Source organism: Lynx rufus, unplaced genomic scaffold (assembly GCF_022079265.1).
Source record: "Lynx rufus isolate CCGP_SWC_20201006 ecotype Redwood Valley unplaced genomic scaffold, mLynRuf1.p SCAF_4, whole genome shotgun sequence".
Taxonomy (NCBI): Eukaryota; Metazoa; Chordata; class Mammalia; order Carnivora; family Felidae; genus Lynx; species Lynx rufus.
In genome coordinates this window covers 8,994,458-9,011,235 of record NW_025814856.1, presented here as the reverse complement: position 1 = coordinate 9,011,235, position 16,778 = coordinate 8,994,458, and positions in this window count along the sequence as shown.

Here is a 16,778-nt window from a genome sequence, read left to right as displayed (position 1 = left end):
TCCCGCCTCTAAAGTCAGCCTGCCTAGACCCCCATAACCCCGTCCCTACAGAGGCCCCAAGGCCACCCCCTTGAAGCCCACGGTCCTTAAGTTCTGCCCCTGTAGGACCTGTCCCCAAACAGGAAGCCCTGGGAGGGGATCCTGGAAAATGCTCGCTCCTGTGAAATTCCCCTACTTCACGAAGCCCCTTCCCTAGAGCCCACATTCTTGACCTTGGCCAGGGATCCAGCCACGTTCCCACACCAGACTGGAGTTCAGAGTAGGGAGCCCTCCCCCACCACCCATCAATCCAGCCAAAAGGGCCCCATTCTGGGGATAGTTTGAGGGCCCCCCTTTACCAGGCTCAGGATATCTAGGCCCTTCTGAGAGAGCCATGTGGGGTCTCCTGCAGTGAAAATCAAGGTCCTAAAGAACAGAATGCCTAAAACTATGGGGGAGAAGCATGGTTCAGGAAGGGAAGTTTATAATAATAATGCTTTACCTACACCACTATTATTAGGATACCCATTTTATCGATGAGGATGGTGAGGCTCTAAGAGTTTGGAACAGAACTCACCCAGGTTCCTCAGAAGCTTTGTTTGTGACGATGACTATGGAGCTAGAATGAGGGGTCACCTGGCATAAGGTACTGGGCACAATGGTGGGGAGACTCCTCAAGACACCCTTTTCCTTCTGTGTCTCCTCTCTGACTTGATTCCTTGAGGGCTCTGACCTTGACCTACCAAAGAGGGAAGTCCCTAAAGAAGTTGTCTCCAAGACAAGGACCATCAGAGGGTGCCTGGTCCGGAGGGTCAGAGCCCAGGTAGGAAGGCAGGGTTTCCAGCCAAAGGAAGGGGCGGGAGGAAACCCAAAGCCCCTATAGGCCCTATGGAGGAGGGGTTGCCTGGGGCTTACCCTGGGTCTGCCTGTCTCTCTGTCTATGGTGGTCAGTGCAGGCTTCTGCCCTTGCCCTTGGTGTCTGTCTGGGTCTGACTGTGCCCCTCATGGGCCAGTATTTGTCTGGATCTCCTGCTCTGTGTGTGCTCCTGTCTGTTGCTGTCTGGGTCTGCCTGTGTGTGTCTGCCTCTTTACATCTGATCTGTTAGCCTATCCCCTCCAAGTCTGGGTCTGGCCCTTGGTGAGGGTTGGCTCTGCTCTGTCTGCATCTCACTCTCTGGACTTGGGGCCCTTGGGGAGGTGGGAGAGCGGAAGCTGACCGTTCCTCCCATCAAGCGTCCTACGGCTTTCTGAAGGGCCAACTGGGCTTCCATCTGATTTTTTTTTTTTTTTTTTTTTTTGACAGAGAGAGAGAGAGAGAGAGAGAGAGAGAGCAAGCTTGCACGGGGGAGAGGGGCAGAGGGAGAAAGAGATAATCTTAAGCAGCCTCCACGCCCAGCACAGAGCCCAACACAGGGCTCCATCTCCCAACCTTGGGATCATGACCTGAGCGGAAATCAAGAGTCAGATGCTCAGGGACGTCTGGGTGGCTCAGAAAGTTAAGTGTCCGACTTCAGCTGAGGTCATGATCTCATGGTTAGTGAGTTTGAGCCCCGTTGTCTGGCTCTGTGCTGACAGCTCAAAGCCTGGAGCCTGCTTCACAGCTTTTGTGTCCCCCGACCCCCTCCCTGCCTCCCACCCCTCCCCCGCTCATATTCTGTCTCTCTCTCTCTCTCTCTCTTTCAAAAATAAGTAAAACGTTAAAAAAAAAAAAATGGACTGAGTTCAATGGACTGAGCCACCCAGGCATCCCCCTATCTGACTTTGAAGCCCAGCAGAGTGAAGATGGGGGGCTGTTTCCTACCCCAACCCCAGACCCTGATGCAAGGAAGGAGGACTTTTCAGGGCCATTTTAGCCCTCATTCTCCCTCTTCCTGTTCCTTAGTCCTTGGGACAGCACCCCTCCCCTCCCCCCCCCCAGCTCCCATCCCAACTGGGAGGATCTGTCTAGGCAGGGGGTTGGGAGGGATGGGTGAGGGGAGCCATCCCAAAACCACACTGACCTGCCCCCACACCCACCCTCACCCTGAGTTCCAGGAGGGCAAGGCAGCAAGGCAAGGCAGCTGGCATGGGTCTGGGGGTCAGAGTTGGAGGTGAGAGGTCCCAACAGAACCAGATGGGTAGAGACGGAAGGAGGCAGGTCTGTCAAGCTGAAGAACAGGGGCCAGGGGCACGAGGTCAGAGGTACAGGGCTTCCAGAGGGTGTCTGGCAGCCTGCACGTCTTTGTGCGCCCCTCTGTGTATGTCCATGCGAGTGTTCCTGGTTGCATGACCCCGTATTTGCTCCAGTGTGCACGTGTCCCTGTGTGTGTGCCCTTGTGTGTGTGGATAGACCCTGGTGGGGCACGTGCAGGAGGAGCTGGTCAGGGCCTGGCCGACAGAGCCCATTATGGAGTGTGTAGCAAAAGTGCACTTGGAGGTCCCCAAGTGGAGTCCCATCGATGGCCCAGGCTGTGTAGACTGGGGGGAAGGGGACTCCTCATCTCCCTGATACCTCCATGATCTCTCAGGTTCCCACCTGCCCTCCCCATGGCTTCCTCTCCACCTGCCCGCCCTTTCACACAGGGTCCTCAGCCAAGGGGCTCATCTGTCCCATCAAGACCTGGGGGCAGCCAGTGGGCTCGGACCCTGGGCTTCTATCCCAAGGCTACCAGATACGGGGCCAGAGATGGAGGAGGCGGAAGGGTCCAGCTTCTCCACGGCTAGGGTGGGGGTGGGGGGGTGGGGGAGGGGGAGGGGCCTAGGCAGGTCGATGGGAAATTCAGACACTTCTAGTGAGGTTCATGGTGCAGGGTGACCCTGGGTCTGGGTCAGGGTGGACTGTGCCTGCCAAAACTCGGGCAGCAGCTACCAGTGGACCTGTAACTGGGGGTCTGCAGTGGGCTTGGGCTCCTACCTACTCTGCTGGGCTATTCGGGGGGTTCTGTGGGTGTCTGTATATCCAGGTGGGCGTGTGCTGTAGTGGGTGGCTGTCTACGCCAGTGGTGTCTTTGTGTCGGCACAAGTGTCGGCACTCCCGTGGGCTTCTGTTTGTGTGTGGATGTCAGTATGACTGTGGGTGTGTGTCAGGCTAATTGTGAGTAACTGCAGGTCGACGTGTGAGCCAGCGTGTGTGGGTGTCTGTCGTCTGTCAGTGTCACTGGGGGTGACTGTAGTCTGTGTGTCATCTGATCATGGTGCCCCCCGACCGCCCTCACTAAAATGTCAGCTCCAGGAGGACAGGGATTTTGATCTCTTGCATCCCAGTGCTAGAACAGTGCCCGGTACATAACAGATGCTCAATAAACAAGTGTTGGCTTTACATCCAGGTGACTGTAGATTTCTGCTTGTCCCTCTGTCATTTTCCCGTGGGTCTGTGGGCCATTGCGCGTGTGTTATTCTGTCTGTGTGTTGGTACCGTAGGTGTCGAGGTGTATAATCAAGTGTTAGGGTAGGTGACTATAGGTGTAGGTACTGCTGAAGGGTTCCCATCTGTCTGTGGGTGACGGTGTCATAATGGGGGTCTAGGAGGTCAGTCTTACCATGGGCTACCGTGTGTCCTCATGTGCAGCTGTGTTACTGGGGATCTGTACGTGTGTACGTCACGATTATGATGGCCTGATGTCAGCGTCCACACAGGCCTCATACCAGCTGTGTGTGTGTGTGTGTGTCCAGTCATCTGGGGGACTGCAGATCCTTGCTTGGGGCTGGCACGTGGATGTCTACATCGTGTACGTGTGTCTGCTCCAGTGCTCATGGATGGTGGTATCTATCAGTACATGGCGGGGGGGGGGGGGGTAAGTATTTGCGGTAGTCATGGTTACCCTGGGTGACAGCCTGCGGGTGCCCGTGCAACACTGAGTATCTGGGTGTGTGTGCGCGTGCAGTAGAGAACTGTGTGAATGTCCACGTTTTAGGTAAGGCGGTGCCTACACTGCGGCCACTGTCGGCGATGGCTGCATTTTTCAGCGTAGCAATGTTTTCCAGCTGTCAGCCCTGCGCGTCCTCGTCATCGCGGGTGATGTGTGTGCCCACGTGGCAGTGTTATCGTGAGTGACTGTGTGTGCGAGTGTGCGGATGACTGTTCCCGCAGGTGATGGGAGTAACAATAGGGAAGATGTATGTCCACGTATAACGTGTGGATTGGGAGACTTCATCAGGGATTTGGGAATATCTAACTGTGGCTCCGTAAATGTATCTGTGAGTAGTCCAGGGCAGGGGGATGGGTGGGAAAGGAGATGGGGGGCACTTCTCAGCTCCTATCAGCCAATAAGAGGCCTTCATCCCCCCACCCTCAGCATGCCCACCAGGGCGAAGTCCCTGTGAAAGGGGTCCTGTCGCTTTAAAAAGGCTCCCCGGCAGTGGGATTCTGGGCCATTTTTCCCTTCTTCGGCCAGTTTCGGAGGGCGTGTTCCTGTTAGTAAACCTCGGCCCCAGTAAATACCCTGCAGCCTCCGCAGGTAATGACAGGCCGGCGGGGAGCCCGCGGAGGGCGCCGGGGCTCCTGCAGGCGGCGCCGCTGCAGCCGCGGGGCCACGGCCACAGCCAGGCCCTATGCCCCCCCCACCCCCCCCCCCGCCGCCCGAATCGCGCCTGGATCGGTCTCCGCAGGGCCCGCGCAGGCCCGCGCGCCCGTGAACTTGGCCGGGGGAGCCTCCCCGAACGCGTGCGCCGGACCTGAGCTTCTCCCAGCCCTGGATATCGGAGGCCCCCACCCGCTCTGCGCCCCCAAGAACAAAGCTCGCCACCGCCCGGCCCCGGGGCCTCCCCGTGGTCAGGTGTCGGGCGGCCCAGGCACCGCTGCCCCTACGCCCCCCATCATGCAGCCCCTCCCGGCGGGGGCATCTCGGCCTGCCCTCCCCCTCGGCGGCCCAGCCTCGGGTACTTGAGGGCCTGTCCTCTTTAGGGCGTCTGGTCTCCCCGGCTCCCCTTCTCGGGGAAGGCGAGATGCAGAGATGCCGCCGGGGCCTCCCCGCCCCCCCTTCTCCAGCCTCCGCAACAATGGAGGGCCGGGCTGCAGAGGCCAGGGCGCCGGCCCCCGGGCCGCGAGCAGGTGCGCGAGGGGGCCGCAGCCGGGTTCCGCCGCCGCCCCGCCCCGCCGCGCCCCCTCCCCGCGGGCGGCGCCCCCGCCCGCCTGGCGCCCGCGCTCACCTCGTTTTGGGCCGCGGCCGCGTCGCCCCTCTTCTTTCCAAACCCGCCCGGAAAAGCCCCCTGAGCCGAGGCGCCTGCACGGGAAATTGCATTTCGGCGGCTCCCGGGCTGGGCGGCGGGGGGGCCCCCCCAGGCCGCGGGCCGGGGGAGGGGGCCGCGGGGCTCCGGCGCCGGCTCGAACCCGCGGCCGCCGCCTCCCGCCCGCCCGCCTGTCTGTCTCGGTGACGTGCCCGCGCTCCCCGCCGCTGCCGCCGCCCCCTCCCTCCTCCCCGCGCCTTGCCGGGCGGTGGGTCCGGCGGCGACCGTGTGTGCCCCGAGGCCTCCCGCCAGGCGCACCGGGACGCACGCGGGATACCCATGGGGCGTCAGGACGCAGCTCCCGGGGCCCGCGCGGGGGACACGGGGGCGCGAGCGGGCACACGCAGGGACCCAGACGCACGTAGACCTCAAAGGCGCACGGGGAGCACACGCGCACAAAGGCACGCGGACCACAAACACAGGGAAGGGTGTGCAAGGGGTTTCCAGACACACATACCCGCAGGAGGGGATGTCAGGACACGCGGGGACACCGGGGCACCGGCCACACGAGGATGTCCATAAAACTGAGCTACACAAATAGGCCCAGGGAGCACACAGACACATGCAAAATACAGACACATCGCTTCCACAGGACAGGATTGTTCAGAACTGAAATATAGGTAGAGAGGAGCCCAGGGGCATGCACAGAGAATACCAAACGGGCACATACACAGACTCACCTCGAAGGGATGGCCACAGAACACACACAAGATACACAGACATACAGGGATACACAGAGAATCAACATACCTCCCCACCCACCAGGTGCAGTCATGGGAACACCTGGAAACACAATACCCCAACACACATGGATATACACACAGAATAGAACACATCTATAGAGATATGCCAGGCACACACAGTCTCAGGGACACACACAGACACACAAAGTTCACAGACACACAAATATATGCGCAATGACTCATGTACAAAGGGCAGAGGCATGCTAGAATTCATAAAACCAACAGTCATACCCACACAAAAAAAAACCCAGACAGGTTCCCAGGGCGCAGGGGTCCATAAGGACACAGTAAATACAGGGATATTTGGGGACACGTGTACCTCTGACCATCTGGCATAGGCATGCACACAGGCCAGATACACAGGCCACATACAGAAGGTAGACTCAAAAGTTATACACAGGTCGGGGGGGGGGTCCCCTCATCACCTAGAGATGCTTACATGGAGCTCCCCTGTTCCCTCACATACACGCACATCAGGTACACAGGCACACCCGGCAGGAAACGGACACTCGCTGAGACTCCCACCGGGGATCCACACACAGGTATCCCCATATACTCCGAACACACACTCAGAGTGCCTGTCTGCTGTGGCCATGATGGCTGCTGGTTGGTGGAGGGAAGTCACCTCACCTCAGGGACCGTGAGGGAGCCAGGCGGCCTCCCCATGTCCAGGGCTGAGCTGACAGATTTCTCATTCTACTTATCCCCCCATCTCAGTCTGACAAGGCGTCAGAGAAGCCTTTGTGCACCCCACGCAAGCCCAGACTTTAACCCTCGTGGAGCCATGGCCCTGCTCTACCTGGCCATATCCCCCCCCCGACCCCCCGACCCCCCCGCTTCGGCCCCCTCACCATAGTCCTGCCCGAGTTTCCCCTTCACAGGTCCACCTTCCCCACACCCTGCACCCTTCCTCGGGTCTGCCCAGAAAGCCAAGCTCCAGCTGGCCCAGGCAGGTGGATGTCCCTAAGATCCCCCAGAGGCTACGGGGGTCCAGGTCTATTCTATGCCGGACTCCCCCCAAAATGGGGGATAATTCCCTGAGAGGGAGAGCATGTAAGGAAGAGGACAGGAGTAAATAGTAATTGGGCCTTCGTGGGTGGGGTCGCCTCCCGCGCCTTTCCCTCTGATAACTGAAAAGAGGGAGAGGGTTACTCTGAAATGTACAATATTCATTAATTCATTCACGGACAATCATCTCAGACTCTTCCCAGCAAGCCAACGAAATGAATATTGTGCTTTTTACAGACGGGCAACTGAGGCCCAGAGAGGGGCTGCCCCTTGCCCAAGGTGGCACAGCCTGGACAGCAGCAGAGCTGGAATTCTGCCCGAGGCCTTTCCCCATCTCCTTCCCTGCAAGGATTGGCCCGGAAAAGCGCTCCGAGTTCTGCCCGCTGAGCTTCCCGAGGCCACCAGCAGGGGGCAGCAGACTCCAGAACCCTCCCCTCCGTGAGGGCAGGCTGGCACTCAGCTCCCGTCGCCTCCCACACCCCCTACCTCTCGGCAGCTGGGACCCCGCCTGCACCCCCAGGCTGGAACCTCCACTGCCGAAATGCAGAGGCCCCAGAAATAAGGAGCTCTTCTTAAATAGAACCGACGTCCCCACAAATGCCTCCCTTGCACGTGGTCCCTCTTAATGGCTAGCTCTACTCCTTCTTGCTGCAACATGTTGTTGGGCGGGCGGCCTCTGCATTCCTGAACCGGGTCAGATCAGGAGAGAGGATTCCTGGAGCCCAGTCCAGTGGTCAGCACCCTTCCCCCGCTTCCTGCCCCTAGAGTCCTCCGAATATCCCCCCGGGGACCAGCACAGGATGGGAGAGGCAGTAGGGGAAGCCCCAGTGCCCCAACCGCCTGGTTCCTCTGGGCGTGGGAACTGCCCTACCCACCCCAGCCCCAGCCCCCAGTTCCTGGGGCCCCTGCCAGTGCTGACTCATAGGGGACCCAGGGCTGTGACTCAGCAGCAGCCCTTCTTGAACTTCTTGAGAGATTTCCCACCCCATGTCACCTCCTGTCCCCCCGGGGGTCTTCTTAGAGACCCAGATGTACGCCAGGCGGGTGCCTGAGCCACCCTTCTCAGCCATGACAGCTCAGAGCCCCAGGCCCAAGGGGTCCCCAAGTTTGTGGCCATGGGTACGCATGCCAGGTCAGCGGGGGTCTTGGGTGGTGGCTGCACGTGCCCAGATGGGTGCGTAGCTCGCACACTCAGGAGTCAGCCAAGAGAAAAGCTTGAAAAGGCAAGGCCCAGAGTGTGAGGATGCCTCCCTTTGCACCCCCCACCAAAGACTGGAAAGGGACAGTCCAGGGCCAGGACGAGGCCCTGGGCGGGAGTTTTGCTCACTCCAACCACAAACCAGCTTCTCAGCCATCTTCTCAATCTGTGGAAATGGCAGCTCCATCCTTCCAGCCGCTTGGGGCCAAAACCCTTCTTAACAAAATGCAGCCCGTTAATAAATTCAGTTACTGTCCCTCCTAAATGCATCAGGATCCTACTCGCCCCAGGGCCCCCACCAGGTCTCCTCCTGGTCCCATGCAGTCACTAGCTCCCTGCTCTCCTGCCCCAGCTTCACACAGTCTGTCTGGTCCACCCCCAGCAGCCCGAGGGCACCTGGGATCAGCCGAGTCAGGTCGTGTCCCTCCTCTGCTCGGAATTCTCCCTGCTTCCCATTTCACTCAGAGCACACTCCTCCCCACAGCTAGCTCTGCACACGCTATCCTGTCCCATCCCCCCACCCCCGCCCTCACCTCCTCCCTCGCTCGTTCTGCTCTGTGTACACAGGCCTCCTCGCTGTTCCTCAAACACACCAGGCACAGTCCAGTCTCAGGGCCTTTGCACTGGCTGTTCCCTCTACTAGGGACTCTCTTCCCCCAGATACCCACATGGCTGCCTCTTTCAGGTCTGTGCTCAACGATCACCTCCACAGTGACACCTTCCCTGCCTGTTTAAAATCACACCCCCTTGCTTTATCCTGCCCTGTTTTTTCACCCATCACCCTATCACCTTTGACCACACTCTATGTCTTACTGCATATCTCATTTCTTGTCTGTCTCCTGTACTCACGTGTCAGTGTCAGTTTCTTCAGGGCAGGAAGCTTTGTCTTGATCATTGTTGTGGCACCAGAGCAGAGTCTCAGACAATTATCTGTTGCATCGATGTATTGATAATTACCATATTCCTGGCATGCCGGGGAACAAAATAGACATGGCACCTGCCTGCCACTGTTTGGCGGGGGGGGGGGGGGGGGGGGACAGTCACATAGCTAGCTGATAGTAATGAGTTCTCAGGGCTGAGAGCTGGAGGCACGAGTGAGTATGGGGGGGGGGCATGGGGGCCAGCCTAAGTATGGGGTGCAATCAGGGAAGCCTTCTGGAGGAGGTGGGGCCATGCAGTGGCCAGGGAGGAGTTTGGATTATAAGTAAGACAGGAACATTTGGAGGGTTTTTATTTTTAGTTCAGTTTATTGAGGTATAATTTACAGAGAGTAAAATTCAGCCTTTATACAATTCTATGAGTTTTGATAAGTAAATATAGCTGTGCAGTCACTGCCTGGATCATGAAAAAGCAGAGTCTTTGGGAGGTTTTAGGCAAAAATAGGTCACATGTACCAGGTCATGCACCCTGCAAAGGGGACAAGGTTGGAAGCAGAGGGCCAGCGGGGAGACCAGTGTGGCTGTCCGGGAGAAAACACACGGGACTGGATTAAGGTAGGGGTCTGGGGGAAGATGGGAATGGGGAGCCCAGGAACTGGGGCCGACAGGGCTGAGGGAGAGAGAGAGGGAGAGCGAGAGGGAGAGCGAGCGAGCGAGCGAGCGAGAGGGAGTGAGGAACCAAGGACGTGCATGGGGACAGGGTGAGTCAGAGACACCTGTAGGACTTCCTGGAGGAGATATTCAGAGAAGGGGTCATGAATACACAGTGAGCAGAGCTATGCCTGGGGAGGATGGCATTTGGGAGGTATTTTACAGAAAGGACTGAAGAGGAGGAGGGACACCAGGAGAAAGTAGTGTCCCGGGGCCAAGGCAGAAGAGAGCAAAGGTGACAGATGTTACCCAGAGATAGAGGACAGCGATGGCTGAGGAAGTCGGGTGGGCTGGGCAACTTGGTGTCAGCGATGTGCCCAGGCAGCTCCTTGAGAAGCAAAAGAGAGGAAGGGCGCCTGCGTGGCTCAGTCGGTTAAGTGTCCCACTTCACCTCGGGTCACGATCTCACAGTTCGTGAGTTGGAGCCCGGAGTCAGGCTCTGTGCTGACAGCTCGGAGCCTGGAACCTGCTTCAGATTCTGTGTCTTCCCTCTCTCTGCCCCTCCCCCACTCGTGCTCTATCTCTCTGAGTCTATCTCTCTGAGTCTCTCAAAAATAAATAAACATTAAAAAAAAAAAAAAAAAGTAAAAGAGAGGGAAGGAAACCAAGGCAGTGGTTCCAGCACAGCGCTCTTCAGCAGAAGGCTCTGGCAAACCACAAACGCAAGCTGTCACATGCGGAATTCTAAAAACTTCGAGCAGCCACATTAAAAAAAAAAAAAAAAAAGGGCAAAAGAAACAGGTGAAATGAATGTTAATCATATATTTCATCTACCCAATATACCCAAAACAGTACCATTTCAACATGCAATCAAATAAAAATTATTAAGCAGATTGTTTACATTCTTTAAAAAAAAAAATCCACACTGGGGGGCACCTGGCTGGGTCTGCCGGAGGAGAGGCGAGACTCTTCATCTCGGGGCCGTGAGTTCAAGCCCCATGTGGGGTGTAGACATTATTTAAATAAATGAAAACTTAGGGGCACCTGGGTGGCTCAGTTGGTTAAGTGTCTGACTCTTGATTTCAGCTCAGGTCATCAGCTCGTGGCTTGTGAGATCGAACCCCAGGTTAGTCTGTATGCTTCCAGCTCAAGCCTGCTTGGGATTTTTTTCCCCTCTCTCTCAAAATAAATAAACTTTTTAAATAAGTAAGTAAGAAATAAATAAAATACTTAAAAGATTTTTAAAAATCCACGCTGACAGCATATCTCAATAGCCCTGTGTGATCAGTGGTAACCTTCCTGGAAGGCTCAGGTCTACACCCGAGGGGCGCCTGGGTGGCTCAGTCGACACAGCATGTGACTCCTGATCTCGGGGTCGTGAGTTCAAGCCCCCGTGTTGGAAGTATACTTACAAAAAGTTTATTTTTCTCAAATCTTAATCTCCCACACAAAACTTACACAGAATGTTCACAGCAGCATTATTCATATCAGCCCCAAAGTGCAAACAACCCAAATGTCCATCGACTGATGAATAGATTTTAAAATGTGATGTAGGGGTACCTGGGTGGCTCAGATGATTAAGTGACCGACTCTTGGTTTTGGCTCAGGTCATGATCTCACAGTTTGTGGAATTGAGCCCTGTGTCGGGTTCTGTGCTGATGGCTCGGAGCCTGCTTGGGATTCTCTTTCTCCCTCCCTCTCCCTCAAATGATTAAATAAACTTATAAAAAGGGGGGGGGGAGGGATGTGTCCATACCACATATTATCTGGCAATTAGAAGGAACGAGGTAGTGATACATGGTCTAACACGAATGAGCCTTGAAAAGTGAATGAAGCCAGTCCTAAGTCACACAATAGGAGTCCATTCATACACAGGGATAGAAAGTTGATTAGTTGTGTCAGGGGCTAAGGAGGATGAAGGGGAAATGGGGGGTGACTACTAATGGGTACTGGGTTTCTTTTTAGGGGGATAAAAGTGTTCTAAAATTGATTGTGGGGGTGAATATACTAAAAGCACCTAGTTGTGCATTTTTTTTTTAATTTTTTAAAATGTTTATTCATTTTTGAGAGAGAGCACAAGCAGGGGAGGGTCAGAGATAGAGAGGGAGACACAGAATTCCAAGCAGGCTCCAGGCTCTGAGCTGTCAGTGCAGAGCCGGATGCGGGGCTTGAACTCTCGAACCGCAAGATCATGACCTGAGCCAAAGTTGCACGCTCAACCGACTGAGCCACCCAGGCGCCCCCGATCCACCCAGGTGCCTCCCCTCCCCCCCGAGTTGTATACTTTAAATAAGGCATTTGTATGGCATATAAATTTTATCTCAATAAAGTGGTTGTAAAAAATGATTCAGGGGGTGCCTGGGTGGCTCAGTCGATTGAGCGTGACTCTTGATCTTGGGGTTGTAGGTTTGAGCCCCACACTGGGTGTAGAGATTACTTACAAATAAAATCTTTTTTAAAAAAGTTTCATCTTGATTACTGAGTGTTTGGGTGTCGCTGTGAATTGTGGGACCCGACCCTGCAGAGAGAGCCTCACTCTCCTCAGCCACAGGGCCCTGCTGCTCCTTCCACACCAAGTTCAAGGACAGCTAAGGTGGGGAGAAGTCCCCACTGCAGACAAGGCAGAGGGGTGGTAAAGCCAAGGAGACATGGCCAGATGTGCACCCCTCTTCCTGGCAAAAGCCATGGGTTTCCCTGAGCTGCAGGTTCCCAAGCCCGGGGGGGGGGGGGGTTGGCTGGAAAGATGGCTCTTCCTGGGGTTTTCACAAAGCCAGAATCCAGGCCCCCCCCCCCCGCCAGCCTTACTAGACAGCCTGACTCAGTTTGTCCACTCTGTGCATGTGACCCTCTGCTGTCCCCGGAATGACTCAGGCAGACTGGAACCCCCTTCCGTGGGGGGGGGGGGACACCCGGCTGTCCACGGTGACTTTTCACAGACATGGCGGAAACCGGCTGTCGCCTCCCAGGCCAGGCAGAGCTCCTGGGGGTAGCCCATCAGGGTCGCGGCCCACATCCCACCCTCCAGAGGGGCTTAAGGACTGGAGGAGGGGGTGGGGAACTCTTCTCAAAGGCCCTTTGTGGGAGCGGCTGGGGGGGGGCTCTCGGGGGGGACCCCGCCCTGCGTGACTCACTCCTCATTGCTGGGCAGTGACTCAGCCCAGGCCCCCCTCTGGCCAGCTTGCAGCAGGTGCTGCCAGCTCCGGCTTGGGGATGGGGGCCTCTGCAGCCGCCTTCATGCCATCCTACTCTGAGCCTGTGACCCACACCCATTTCCAGGGGCACCGGCCTTGCGCTGACCTCCTTGCCCTGTAGGGCTCAGACCACTGAGAAAACTTCCTACACTTCCTCCTCTCCTTGGTTGGGGGCAGACCCCTGGCACTGAGATGCGCCAGCCATTGTCTCACTATTGATTCATGGATCCTCAAACCACCCGTGAGGTAGGGAATTCTTGCTACCTCCTTTTACCAGATGGGGAAACTGAGGCTCGGTGTGATTCCCTTGCGGCCCAAAGCCACAGGAGATCAAACCGGGTCGGGGCTATACCAAAAGCGCTGCTCCGGAGTGTAACGGGGTAATAATCCCAGCTGCCTCGTGGGCCAGAGCAGGGTTACTGCATCCTGCAACGTGGACTCCATTTTATCGATGAGCAAACTGAGGCAACGAGCACCTAACTCGAGAGTGAGAGGCTGGGCCCGGGTTCGAACCGAACCCGAGAGCTGGGGCCTTGCTCGGCCGCTTCCCCACGGGCCTTGGGCGCCCGCTTGGGGGCTGGGACGCCCCCGCCGCCGGGCCCCTCCGGCCGCCGGGGCCGGCAGAAGCCGGGCCGCCCGCCAGGCTGCCGGGCGAGTTGCCCGGCCGCATCACGCCGCTGTGAGTCACCGCGCGCGCCGGCCCCGCCCCCCGCGCTAACAAACAGCGCGTTGCCGGGCAACCGCCGCCGGGAGCCCGCCCCGTCCGCCCCGGAGAGCAGGGTTCGAGCCTCTCGCCGGATGGAAGCTGCGCGGGGCTTTGGGAGCGGCGGCCTTTCCGAGATTGAGGACTCTGATCGGGCCTGCGGTCCTGGTGGGCGCAGACACGAGGGCGCAAGAGACAGCTGCGGTTCAATGAGGGTCGGGGGACAGAGGGTGTGTCGCCGCAAGCCGGACCCTCCCTCGGGCCTGTGGAGTCCGGTGCCAGGATCAGGGGATGGCGCGATGTACTTGCTGTGGGGTGAGAAGAGCCCTGAGGAGCTGGACCAGGGAGTGGAAACCATTTTTGTAGAGGGACTTAGGGTGCCTGCCTGGGGTTGGGGGGATCAGGAGGAGGAGGGGATTTGGGCTTCTCATCCCCACCCCCACCCCCCAAAGGAGCTAACACTGAATACATTCTGTGTTCCAAGCTGCTCTACACACGTGTGTGCCTATGGATATTAACTAATGTTCACAATAGCCCTCTGACGGCTCGCAGGTATTGTGCCCATTTTACAGATGGGGAAACTGAGGCACAGGCACATTTCTTCGCCAGAGGATGCAGAACTCCGAGCTTGACCGCAGGCAGGGTGTCGTGGGCTCCCCCTCGCGGCAGTGGTCATATCTGGGGGAGTCTGGAGCATAGGTCTGAGCTCACGGTTCGGGTGGGACCTGCAAGAGTGTGGTGGGGGCTGCAGAGAAGACAGTTGAAGGCCTTGGCCTCCAGAGGCTATGCCAGGCTAGTTGAGGCCACGCAGAAGTTTCCCAGGAGTCAGCATCACTTCATTCCAGCTCCCCAGGACCCCATAATAGGTACCACCGACTGGGGCGCCTGGATGGCTCATTCGGTGTAGCGTCCGACTTCGGCTCAGGTCATGATCTCCCGGTTGGTGAGTTCCAGACCCACGTGGGCTTCTGTGCTGACAGCTCAGAGCCTGGAGCCTGCTTCGGATTCTGTGTCTCCCTCTCTCTCTGCCCCTAGCCCACTCGCATTCTGTCTCTGTCTCTCTCAAAAATAAACAAACATTAAAAAAAAAGATTTTTTTTTTTAACTCAAATGATTGAATAAATCACTGGGATGGTGAAGTGCGGACGCAGAAAAGTACAGGGTTCCTGGAGAGTCTAAAGTCAGAGGGTCACGGTGGGAGGGAAGGAAGCCTTCCTGGAAGAGTAATGCCCTAGGATCTGAAGGATGCTTTGCGAGCGAGCGGGCAGGTGAGTGTGAAAGGCTGGGGAGAAGTGGGGATCTGACAAGCAGGGCCTGCGGTCAGAAGAGGTGGGAGACCCTGGAAGAATGGTAGGGTCTCCCCCCTAATCCCATCCCCCTGGGAAAGGGGGGATGGGAATTTTCGCAGAGTGAATGGTAGAGGGAGGAGGGAAGATGTGATTAGATTGTCTCCGGAGAAGGGGTGGAAGGGGTAAGGCCAGGAGCAAGGAGGCCAGGGAGGTGTCTGTTGGCGTGTTTTCGGGCCAGAGATGATGGCTGCCAGATTTAGCAAATAAAAATACAGGAGACGCAGTTAAATTTGATTTTCGGATACAGAACAAGTAAAAAAAATTTTTTTAAGTATAATAACGTCCCCCAATATTGCCGGGGACATAACTTACGGTACAAAGTGATTCCTTGTTTCTCTGAAAATCAGCTTCAACGGGGTGTCCTGTGTTTTTATCTGGCAGGAGTACTTGAAGGTCTCAAGCCCCCTAGCCCCCCTCCTCCCCAGGGATGGCGAAAAGATAATAGCTAACAGTACTGAGCAAACGCACCTTGAGGTGAGCACTGTTATCCCATTTTACAGATAGGGAAACGGAGGCTCAGAGAGCTTTCGGTAACTTGCCTAGGCAGTGAGCGAGTGACCCCCGACTGGAACCCGGGCACGTTGGTCGCAGTCCACCAGCGGGTTGGAGCTGGCACACCCCCCTCCTCCACGGGCGGGGGGGATGGGGCTGGGACACGAAGGTTCCCCTGGTTTCTGGTGGCAACAGGATCCTCAGCCCCGTCCCGCAGCCCGGGATCCGTGCCACCCCCCGGCGCCCCTCCTCCCAGGACACCGAGGCAGTGGGAGGGGCGGGAGGCGGCCTCAGGGGGGCTCCGCTCCCCGGCTGCGGCTCGGCCTCGCCCTCCTCCAGGCCGGGAGGATCCGCCGTCTGCGCCCGCCGGCAGGGGGAGGGGGAGGGTTATTTTTACCTCCCTCCAGGCAGCCGGGGCGACAGGAAGTGAGCGCGCGGCCCGCCAGATGTGGGGAGCCAGGCAGCTGGGAGCAGCCACAGCTGGACTGGCGGCCGGCCGGGGTCGGGGGGGAGGGGGCGGGGTCTGCGGGGGGCGGATCCCAGGCCTCAGGTCCCCTCTTTGTTCCCCGCCGCCCTAGCCTCGTGTCCGAGGTCCCCTCTCACCCCCCCCCCCCCGGCGCCCCGCTCATCTCGGTGGTGGCCTTGCTGTCCCCCATCTGTGCGCCGGTGCCTTCGGTGCTCACAGGCTCTGGGGGCCCGGGCGGGAGGGGGGACGCTGCTCCCCGACGTGGGGACCCCCCGAGTCCCAGCAGAGTGGGGGGGGGGGGGAGACGGCCCCTCATCGGCCCCGCCTGCCACCGCCATTGTTTACCCGTCGGCTGCCTCCTAGGAAACTTAACCCGCCCGCGGTAATTTTATTTGGGAACTTCGGCCGGTTGCCATAGCAACCCCCAGTGACGTCAGAGGGGCTGGGGCCCGAAATCCCCGGGAAAGGGGGGATGGGATTAGGGGGGAGACCCCCAGGAGGGCCCCTCCTTAACCCTGCGCCTGCCAGGTCCCGGTCTGAGGGGAGAGGGCAGCCAGATGTGACACCTCTCGGGCGCCCCCATTCTGGCGCGGTGCCAGGTGAGGGTGGCAGGCCAGGCCCTGATGTCATCCGGTGCTGGGTGGGTGGTGAGTCAGTCCTCCGGGTGGGGGCTGGGCCAGGCCTGGGGGCTATTCCTGTCTGACTCACCCCTCCAGTGCCCCTGAGCAACACCCAGACGCTGCCCTAGGGATTTCAGGCGCCAGGCTGGGGGGAGGGGGTGGGGGTCCCCACAGATCCCTGGGGCCTCAGCTTCTCTCAGCCGTAGGTGGGTAGGCAAGGGCTTCCCTGGTGCTGTCACCCGGGCCGAGGGTGGCTCAGTGGAAGGGTTCGTGGCAGTGAACTGGGGCCACCTCC